This window comes from Balaenoptera acutorostrata, chromosome 1, assembly GCF_949987535.1.
Source record: "Balaenoptera acutorostrata chromosome 1, mBalAcu1.1, whole genome shotgun sequence".
Classification (NCBI taxonomy): domain Eukaryota; kingdom Metazoa; phylum Chordata; class Mammalia; order Artiodactyla; family Balaenopteridae; genus Balaenoptera; species Balaenoptera acutorostrata.
In genome coordinates, this window is record NC_080064.1 from 29,718,790 (window position 1) to 29,729,701 (window position 10,912).

The window sequence follows — 10,912 nt, forward strand, 5'->3', positions numbered from 1 at the left end:
AAAGGTGGAAGAGTCAGAGATGTGATGACAGAAACAGGAGAGAGAGAGAGAGGGAGGGAGGGAGGGAGGGAGGAGGGGGAAGAGAGAGAGAGAGGGAGGGAGAGAGGGAGAGAGATGTTGCCTTTGACTTTGAAGATGGAGAAAGAAGGGGGCGAGGAATGCAGGCAGCCTCCAGAAGCCATCAAAGGCAAGGAAATGTTTTCTTCCTAGAGCCTCCAGAATAATGCAATCCTGCTGTCATCTTGATTTTAGTCTAGTGAAACAGCTTTGGACTTCTGACCTTCAGAACTGTAAGATAGTAAGTTTGTGTTGTTTTAAGCCACTAAGGTTGTGGTGATTTGTTATAGCAGCAATAGGACATTAATACTTTCGGTTAATATGATGCCATACATTTGTTTATTTTTATTTTTTTATAATTTATTTCCCACCGATACTGGATTAAAAAAATTTAGGCTGCGCTGGGTCTTAGTTGCAGCATGTGGGATCTTTGTTGTGGCATGCATGCAGGATGTAGTTCCCCGACCAGGGATCGAACCCAGGCCCCCTGCATTGGGAGCACAGAGTCTTACCCACTGGACCACCAGGGAAGTCCCACATTTGTTTATTTTTTAATGTTAAACCAACTTGTATTCCTGGGCTAAACCTCATTTGGTTATGATATATTAGCCATTTAAAATATTGTCAGGTTGGATTTGCTAAAATTTTGTTTAGAATTTCATATCTATGCTCATGAGGGTTGTTGTTTTGTAGTTTTCTTTCTTATAATGTCTTTGGCTTTGTTATCAATCAGAGTAATGTTGGCCACTTAGAATGAGTTGGAAAGTATTTTTTCCTTTAATTTTCTGGAAGAGTTTTTGTTGAATTGATATTATGGCTTCCTTAAATACTTGCTAGAATTCTCCACTGAAATAATTTGATCCTGTAGTCTTTTTGTTGGAGGGTTTTTAACCATAAATTCTATTTATTTAACAGATATAGGGCTCTTCAGGTTATCTGTTTCTTTTCGAGTGAGCTTTGGTAGCTTGTGTTTCAAGGAATTTGTCCATTTCATCTAAGTTGTCAAGTTTATTTGCAGAAAACTGTTCATAATATTCCCTTATTCCTTTTAATATTGGTAGAATCTGTAGCGATGTCATTTCTCTCATTCCTGATATTGGTATTTTGTGTCTTTTCTCTTTTTTCCTTATCAGTCTAGCTAGAGATTTTATCAACTTTATTAATTTCTCTAAAGAATCTCTTTTGGGCTTTATTGATGTTCTCTCTCTCTTTTTTTTTTTTGCTTTCTTTTTTGTTGATTTCTGCTCTAATCTTTATTATTTCCTTTCTAATGCTTACTTTGGGTTTAATTTGCTCCCCCCTATTTCTTTGTAAAAATTGAGGTATAATTGACATATAACAATATATTAGTTTCAGGGGTGCAGCATAATGATTAGATTTTTGTATATATTCCAAAATGATCACCACAATAAGTCTAGTTAACATCTGTCACCTTATATAGTTACAAATTTTTTTGTGCTAAGAACTTTTAAGATTTACTCTCTTATTTTCAAATATGCAACACAGTATTATTATTATTATTATTTTGATACCAATCACTTGTATTTATTTCAGGATGATACTAAATTATAACCCTGTTAAACATCTATAGGATATTTTATTTTTGCAAAGACAGGTCCTTAAAAAATACCTGACATCATAATAATATAACACATATCAAAATTAGATTAAAAATACAGGTCATTGCTCTCATTCACTCTGTCCTAGTGTTAAAGATGTTACAAAGATACACAGAATATTGCCTTGCTGTTCTCTTTTGGGGAAGCTATATTCAAGTTGACAAAAAGTACCCCTACATTTACAAACACAGGTGTTGTCAAAAGGGTCTTTCTCTGACTTTAGCAAAGAAAAAAACAGTCCAAATTGTATTCTTTATACTGCATGCTGAACTACATCATGTTTGGCATGTGGTATTATTATTCTCCTACTGGAGTAAGATCCTGCTTTCTCAAAGCCTTTCCCCCAACTTTTCTAGAAATAAAGCTTAAATATTTATTTCAAGCCTTCAGAATAAAATGTTATCCTCATATATACATGTACCAGGTTGGTATATTCATATATATCCTATCCAATTGCAGGCTAAGCAAAGACATGCATTTAGAGGTGTATTAATGTGTTAAAGCAAACGACAACCCAACTTAATATCAAGAGAAGTTGTGACCTTCCATGTAGTGTTTGATAGAGAAAACACGGATTTTTGACACATTGTCTTATTTTATTCAAATACCAGCATGCTCATACATGGTCCAAGAACACCCAAATAATAAAGCAAATATAATCACGTGTTAAAGATTGGTCTTCAAACATCATAGCCAATGATGCCACGCTTGCCTATGATCTCACCAACATAAACCCACATCCACACCTCAGTGGCCACCAAACCATTCAGTAGAGCTTCCTTAACTGTGAGCTGTTTGAAGCTACTGGTTGGAGCACTACTGACAAATTTTTTCAAGCTCTGAGTAGCTGTAGGGATCTCAGCAGGGATTGGAGGAACCAGCTCAACTTTGGCATAGTGCCAAAATGTGGCCATTCGAGCTTCAAGTAAGTCACAGCAGCGTTGACCAGTGCCAGGGCCTTCTCTGTGAAGTTACAGACAAACTGGGCCATGGTTCGAGGACAGAAAGTCCATTGCCCTCACTGGCTGGCTGAATGTCACCCCATAACACAGTATTATTAATTATAGTCACCATGCTGTACATTACATCCCCAGGACTTATTTATTTTATGGCTGGAAATTTGTCCTTTTTGATTCTCTTCACCCATTTCTCCCTCTACCCCTCAGTTTCTTAAGGTAGAAAGTCAATGATCTGAGACCTTTCTTCTTTTCTAGTCTCAGCATTTAATGCTATAAAGTTCCTCCTAAGTACTGTTATAGTGGCATACCACTAATTTTGTGTTTTTCTTTTGTGTTGTGTTTTCATTTTCATTTGGTTCAAAATACTTCATAATTTCCCTTTTGGTTTCTTTTTTGACTCATTTGACTTTATTAAAAGTGTGTTATTTAGTTTCCAAGTATTTGGTGATTTTTCTCATATCTTTCTGTTATTGATTTCTAATTTAATTCCATTGTGGTCAGAGAACATTCTTTGTATGACTTGAATCCTTTTAAATTTATACAGACTTGTTTTATGACTCCATCTTTTAAAATTTCCATGGGTACTTGAAACTAATGCACAATCTGATGTTGCTGAGTGGAGTTTTCTATAAATGTCAATTAGGTCAAAGTTGTTTATAGTGTTGTTCAAGTCTTCTATATCCTTAGTGATTTTCTCTCTACTTGTTCTAGCAAATGTTGAGAGAAGAATGTTGAAATCTCCAACTATAATTGTGGATTTGTCTGTTTCTCCTTGCAGTGCTAACCCTTTTTGCATCATGTATTTTGAAGCTCTGTTATTAGGTGCATAAACATTTTAGATTTTTATGTCCTCTGTATGAATTGACTCCTTTATTGTTATGGAATGAACTTTATCTCTGGTACTATTTTTGATCTGATAATCTACTTTGTCTGATATTAATACAGCTATGCCAGCTTTCTTTTTTTTAGTGTCAGCATGGCATACTTTTTATATCCTTTTACTTTTAACTTTTTCACGTCTTTATAGTGAACGTGTCTTTTTTGAGACAGCCTTTAGTTGGTTCTTGCTTTTTTTCCAATCTGACAGTCTCTGCCTTTTAATTGGAGTATTTGGGTCGCTTACATTTAATGTGATTATTTATGTTGTTAAGCTTAAGTCTGTCATCTTGTTATTTGTTTTATATTTGTCCCACCAGTTCTTTGTTTCCTTTTTAATATTTTTCTTTCTTCTTTTGGATTTTTTTTATGATTCTAATTTACCTCTATTGTTTATTAGCTAAAATTTTTAGTTTTGTTATTTTAGTCATTATTTTAGGGTTTATAGTATATATCTTTAACTTATAACAGTCGACTTTCAAAGTACCACTTATGTAGAGTGTAAGACTCTTACAAGAGTGTGCTTCCATTTCCCATCTCTCAGCCATTATCCTATTGTTGTCATACATTTAACTTATTCAATATATATATATATATATAATAAACCCCACAATGTACATTGTTATTGTTTTTGTTTAAATAATCAATTATTTTAAAAAGTGGTTTAAATAATGTTAAAACTCATATTTCCCTGTGTAGTTACTATTTCTGGTGTTTTTCATTCATTGAATCCATATTTCTATCTGGTATCATTTTCTTCTGACTGAAGGACTTCTTTTAATATTTCTTATAATGAAAAACTATTATTAATGAAATCTTTAAGCTCTTGTATGTCTGAAATAGTCTTTATTTTGTCTTTGTTTTGAAAGATATTTTTGCTGGGTTTAGAATTACAGATTAACCCCACTCTATTCTTTTGGACGCTCCAATTACACATATATTAGGCTGCTTAAAGTTGTCTCACAGGTCATTGATACTCTTTTAAAATTCTTTTTGTGTTTCTTTCTGTGTTTCATTTTGGGTAGTTTCTATTGCTATGTCTTCAAGTTCATTCATTTTTTTCTTCTGCAATGTCTAATCTGCCATTAATCCCACTCAGTGTATTTTTCACTTCAGATTGTGGTTTTCATCTTTATAAGTTTGATTTGGGTCTTTTTAATACCTTAAATGCTGCCACTTAACAATTTAAATATATAGACTACAGCTATAATAATGGTTTTTTTTTTTTTAAATTTTATAGCTACTTTATTTATTTATTTCTTTATTTTTGGCTGTGTTGGGTCTTCGGTTCGTGCGAGGGCTTTCTCTAGCTATGGCAAGTGGGGGCCACTCTTCATCGCGGTGCAGGGACCGCTCTTCATCGCGGTGTGCGGGCCTCTCACCATCGCGGCCCCCCCTGCCGCGGGGCACAGGCTCCAGACGCGCAGGCTCAGCAGTTGTGGCTCACGGGCCCAGCTGCTCCGTGGCCTTTGGGATCTTCCCAGACCAGGGCTCGAACCCGTGTCCCCTGCATTAGCAGGCAGATTCTCAACCACTGCGCCACCAGGGAAGCCCTATAATAATGGTTTTAATGTCATCATCTGCTAATTCTAACATCTGTGTGAGTTCTGGGTCAGTTTCAATTGATCAATTTTTCTCTTCATTATGGATCATATTTTCCTGCTTCTTTGCATACTTGGTAATCTTTGATTAGGTGCCAGACATTGTGATTTTTACCTTTTTGGGTATTTTCGCATCCCTTTGGGTACTCCAATTACACACACATTAGGTGTTTTTGTATTCCTGGTTATTTTTATATTCTTATAAATGTTCTGAACTCTGTTCTGGAATGCAATTTATTTGCAGGAAGAGTTTGATCCTTTTGGATTTTGCTTTTAATATTTGTCAGGTGGGAACAGAGTAGCATTTAGTCTAGGGATAATTATTCCTCACCACTGACGCAAGGTTCTTCTGAGTATTCTACCCAGTGCTGCGTGAATTTTGAGGTTTTCTGGTTTTGGTGAGCATAGATGTTATTCCAGGTCCTGTAGGAGTCCTGGATGCCATTCCCTCTAATACCTTTGGACTGTTATTGGCCTGACTCTAGGTATTTCCCTTACACACACATGCTGATCAGTACTCTGATGAAGACTTAAGGGGTCCCTCTCCAGATCTCCAGGGTTCTCTCTCTATGTGTGTCTCTCCTCTTGAGTACTCTGTCCTGCAAATTCTGGTTATCTTCGTCTCCCTGGTCTCTCGCTCCGCCTCCTCAATTCACAGGGCTTTCCAGGCATCACCTCCAGTCCCATTTTTTTTCTGCTGCAGCCTGGAAACTTTCTCAAGGCAGTAAGCTAAGATGATTTTAAGGTTCACCTTGTTTGCTTCCTGTCTTTTAGGGATACTGTGTTTTCTGATGTCCAGTGTCTTGAAAACTATTGTTCCATCTGTTTTGTAACATTTATTTTTGCTGTTTCAGGTGGAAGGGTAAACTGGTCTCTATTCCCTCATCTTGGATGGAAGCAGAAGTCTCTCCATGCCTTTCAACACCATCTATATGCTAATGTCTCCCACATTCACCCCTGAACTTCAGAGTCTTATATCCAACTTGGGATAGTCACGGCCAGCACCTCAAACTCACCATGTCCAAAATAGAACTCTTGATTCTCCTCTCACAAATCTCTCCTTTCTGTCTTCCTCATCCCAGGAAATATTCACCCAGATGTTCAGGCAAAAAGCCTTGGTCTCATCCTCTTTTCTTCTCTTTCCCTCACATCCTATATCAGTACCTCAGGAACTCATTTAGCCTTGACCTCCAAAATGTATCTCAAATCTGAGGTCCTTTCATTATCCCTACTACTGATTAAAGCCACTGTCATTACTCATCTAGAATCTTGCATTAGGCTCCCAACTCCAAACTAACTGCTTTCGTTTCTTAACCTCTTACAGTCTATTTTTCCTTCGGCAGCCAGTGAGCCCTTAAAGATGCTAGCCCCATCATGATCGTTCAAAACCCTCCAGTGTCTTCCTAACACAACTTAGGATAAAGCCCAAAGTCCTAATCACGGTGCACAGGACCCTCTAGGATATGACCTCCACCACCTCTCCTACCTCATCTCCCCTCTCTTCCTTGCTCACTCCACTTTGGCCACCCATCTTCTCACTGTTACTGGAACATGCCAAGGACCCCCCTCCTTTAGAGAATACTTCCTTTTTCCTTTGCCTGGAATGCTTTCCCCTGGATAGTTCCCTGTCAATCTCTTCATGGGTCTCAGCTCAAATATCACCTCCTCATAGAGCCCTTTCACAACTCTCTGATCTAAGACAGCACCCCTGCTGCTTCTCCTCTTATTCTGCTTTATTTTCCATCATAGAACTTATTCCCACCTGACACCCTGCATATTTATTTGTTCATGTGCTTATCATCCTTTTCCCTCAGTAGAATGCAGGCTTCACAAGGGCAGGAACTATATCCTGGTCACTCTTGGGTTATCTATGCCTAGAAGAGTGCCTGGAATATGGTAGATGCTCAATGAAGCAGATTGAACGAATGAGTGCTCTTCTTGGCCACTAGGTACAACCTACTTGCTGTGTGACTGTGAACAAGCCTTTACAATCTCAGGGCATGTCCTCTTCTAGTTGGCACGGGCCCACTGACTGAAAGTCAGCCCCCCAGCCCCTCACTGTGCACTGTGCCAGATGAGTCCTGGGCTTTGCCCTTCAATTCCACACCCGACCGGAGGGGGCTGGGCCAGGTGTTCTCCGTCCGAGCTTGATGGCTCCAAGCTTTGGATTGCCATGATCACCACCAGGGGGCGCTCGATGCCGAGATTGTGGACCAGGGGCTCTGTAGCTCCTGTTTGGGTCGGCAGAAGTCATTGTGATTGTGATTGACCATCATTTATGACCCTTGTATGTAGGTGGTGTAAGTGTGTGTAGGGAGTGGGAAGGCACTTCTAGGAGCCCTGACTCCGGGGGCTCAGGGTATGGAGTCAACTCGTGCTGCCCTCTCATGGCTCCCCACCTAGATAGAGACAGACCCCAGGAAATGATTCACCTGTGTCCTCCTGGGAAGGAAAGAAAGAAGTGGGCTCACTAGGATGGAAACTGGGTGGGGGCGTTCAGTGGCTTCTCACATGTCCTGGACTCCAAATCACCTTGTGGCTATGGACAAGTCAACCCTTCGGCATCACTGATCAGGGTGACCCTATTATTCTTGGGGTCACTCCAAGGAGTCAGAAACCTGGCAAACCTGTCTTAGCCCTTGGCCTCCTCCAGGGCTGAGCCCTTTGCTGCCCCTCCTCAGGTTGGGGAAGGCCCCGCCCTGGACTCCAGATTGTCCCTCAGACTCCTGAGGCTCAGAGAGTAGGAAAGACAGTTTGAAGTCACACATCAGCATGTGGTATGCTTGGTTATACTGCACCCTCTTTTTTGGGTGCGCCCAATGCCGCCTCGGGCCATTCCCTTTCCCGAGAGTTCTCTCCTCCAGCTCAAACACAGCCTCCGAGCCTTTGCACTTGCTGTTCCCTCTGCCTGGCATGTCTTACCCTCAGATTTTCATGGGGCTGGTTCCTTCCTGTCATTCAGGTGACAGGCCAGATGTCACATCCTCAGAGAGGACTTCCTGGACCACACCTGGTCCCTCTCTATCTCACCCGCTTGTTTTATTTCTCCTAGAGCACTTATGACCTTCTGAAATTAGACAATTTCCTCGTTTATGGTTTGCATTCCGTCTCCCCTGTCAGAATGAAAGTGCCACCAGAGCAGGGACCTTGCCTGACTTGTTCCCTGATGGGCCCCGTCTCTCACATGGCACACAGCAGGAGGTGCCCTATGGGCATTACTGAATGCGTGAACAAGGAGGGTGGAGAGTTGCCTGTCAGTCACACAGGTCTCCAGACAATAGTGCAGAGTCACGCTGACCCCTCCCTGGAGGCCCCAGGCTCTGCGACACTCTGGGGCTGATATGCCCATTCTTCTCTGGGCGTCTTACTTCCCCATCTGCTCCCCCTTGAGTGAGCATGCTCCTCAGACAGGAAGTAATGGAGTGTTTGATTTAAGAATCAAAGCCAAGAAAGGGCAGGAGGAAGGAAGGGAGCAGTGGACCCCTAGTGGGGTCCAGCCCCTGGTGTTCTGGGGAGGGGAGCCCAGGAATGACAGAGGTGCTGAGTACCTTTGCTTTTCCAAACTCAGGCTAAGTGTGTGGATAGGTTTCTGACCATGCTGACTGCCCTGTGTCACAGTGTGTGTTCTCTGTCAGGAGGCTGCCGAGGGCACCTCCTTTACTGTGCGAGTCTGAGGTGCCCCTGAGAGCCCTCCCAGTGCCGTGAGCTGTCTTGCAAGACGGCTTGGTGACTGGGTGGAGAGCAGACGATGAAGCTGGAGATCGCGTCATGCTTTGGGTCAAGAAGATCTGAATTAGAGTTCTGGCTCAGTCACTTCCGTGCTGTGCGACCTTGGGCAAGAAACTTCCTCTCTCTGAGCTAGGAAGAAATGAAGTCCGCTTTCTGGGACTGGCTCTGGAACTCTACCATCCAGGCCCAGGCTTTTGTATCTGGGTTTCCTGGCCATCTATCTTTCTTTCTTTCTTTTTTTTAATTGAATTTTAGTTGATTTACAATATTGTGTTAGTTTCAGGTGTACAATAAAGTGATTCAGTTGTACATATATATATTTTTCTTCAGGCTATTTCCCATTATAGTTTAATACAAGGTATCGAATATTTTTCCCTGTGCTATACAGTAAATCCTTGTTGCTTATCTATTTTATGTATAGTAGTGTGTATCTGTTGATCTTATACTCCTAATTTATCCCTGTCTCCATCCCTTCCCCCTTTGGTAACCATAAGTTTGTTTTCTATGTCTGTAAGTCTGTTTCTGTTTTGTATATAGATACATTTGTATTATTTTTTAGATTCCACATATAAGTGATATCATATAATACTTGTCTTTCTCTGTCTGACTTTTTTTAGTATGACATTCTCTAGGTGCATCCATGTTGCTGCAAATGGCATTATTTCATTCTTTTTTATGGCTGAGTAATATTCCACTGTATACGTATATCTGGCCATCTTTCAATACCCAGCATAAAAGGGTACCTCTTCTGCAAAGCCACCCCACCCCCACCTGGGGATGCAGGTTCTTCTTGTCCTGGAGTCACCCTGTTCTGCCTATTTCTATAGCATGATGGCATTGTCTGTATAGATCTCTGTCCCCTTCCCACTAGACCAGAGCCCCTTGTGGGCAGGCCTGGGGCTTGATTCATTTCTGGATCCCTCATGCCCAGCGTCGGGACAGGCACACCACAGATATGATACTATTTCTTACCCATTTTAGACATGAACAAACAGGCTCAGAGAAGTCAAGTGACTTGCTTGAAGTCACACGGCACACAAGTGGCAAAGCTGGTGGTGTGCTGGTCAATATGCTCTCCAAACAAAAAAAAAGCCTCAGTCTGTTGTATTTGTCGATTTCTATGGTGTAGACACACCCACGGAATTTCAAGCTACCAATATGCATCACTGAACATGAGATTGGGAAGAGATGTTCACAACTGGCTCTTGTGAGCGGGGATGAGCCAGCTTCAGTACACCACGGGGCAAAGCTGGGATTCCAACCCAGGCCTGTTTGATGCTCAGCAGTGGGCATTCTATTCTAGATTCCTAAAATCTGGTATTACGTGAAAAAAACCCCAAGGTACATAAGGGTGTATATCAAGGGGGAAAAAGAGTATATATACTATAAAAGAATGTGCGTGTATGGATATATATATTTGTTTGTGTGTATGAATCTTGAAGGATTTGCCAGAAACTAGTAACAGTGGTTTTTGCCAAGGAGGGGTACTGGGTGGCGGGGAGACAGGGTGGGAGAGAGATTTACTCTGGGTACCCTTTATACTCTAAATTTTGAACCATGTGAGTACATTAACTATTCAAAAAAAACCCCAAATGAATAAACAAACAACAAATCCAAACCAGCAATCAACCACAAACAGATGCTGGGCCTGCAACTCTTTGCCAGGCATGTCTGTGGGCCTGGAGCAGGGCAGGATGTGCTGAATGGCTTGGTTGGGGCTGCCCACTGGACCACACTGTCTTTTGGCAGCCCTTGGCCTGTGACCCAAGGCTGGCGTGGGAGGTGGGGAGGCCACTGTCTTTCCGGAGCGTGAGGGATGGGTGCACTTGTTTTAATTCTCGCCCGTGCAGCTTGGTCACTGAGACCATGGCACTGCATTCTAAACTAAATTAGAAATTTAACAAACCTTATAAATCCTCCCCAGCCTGAGCCTTGTAAATCTCCAGAGCAGGGCAGGCTTAGCACTTATCCATCTCTGGCTTAATGACCTCCCCGGCCCAGCCTGGGAATGATTCAGGGCCTGTGACAGGTCTAATTAGTGCACACAGACTGCATCCCGGGCAAGGTGAGG

General features: G+C 41.5%; 1 pseudogene; it reads right to left on the bottom strand.

Moving 5' to 3' along the window:
• Nucleotides 1–2,356: 2,356 nt before the first annotated feature.
• LOC103008551 (ATP synthase subunit g, mitochondrial-like) lies at nucleotides 2,357–2,667 on the bottom strand (annotated as a pseudogene).
• Nucleotides 2,668–10,912: the final 8,245 nt, after the last annotated feature.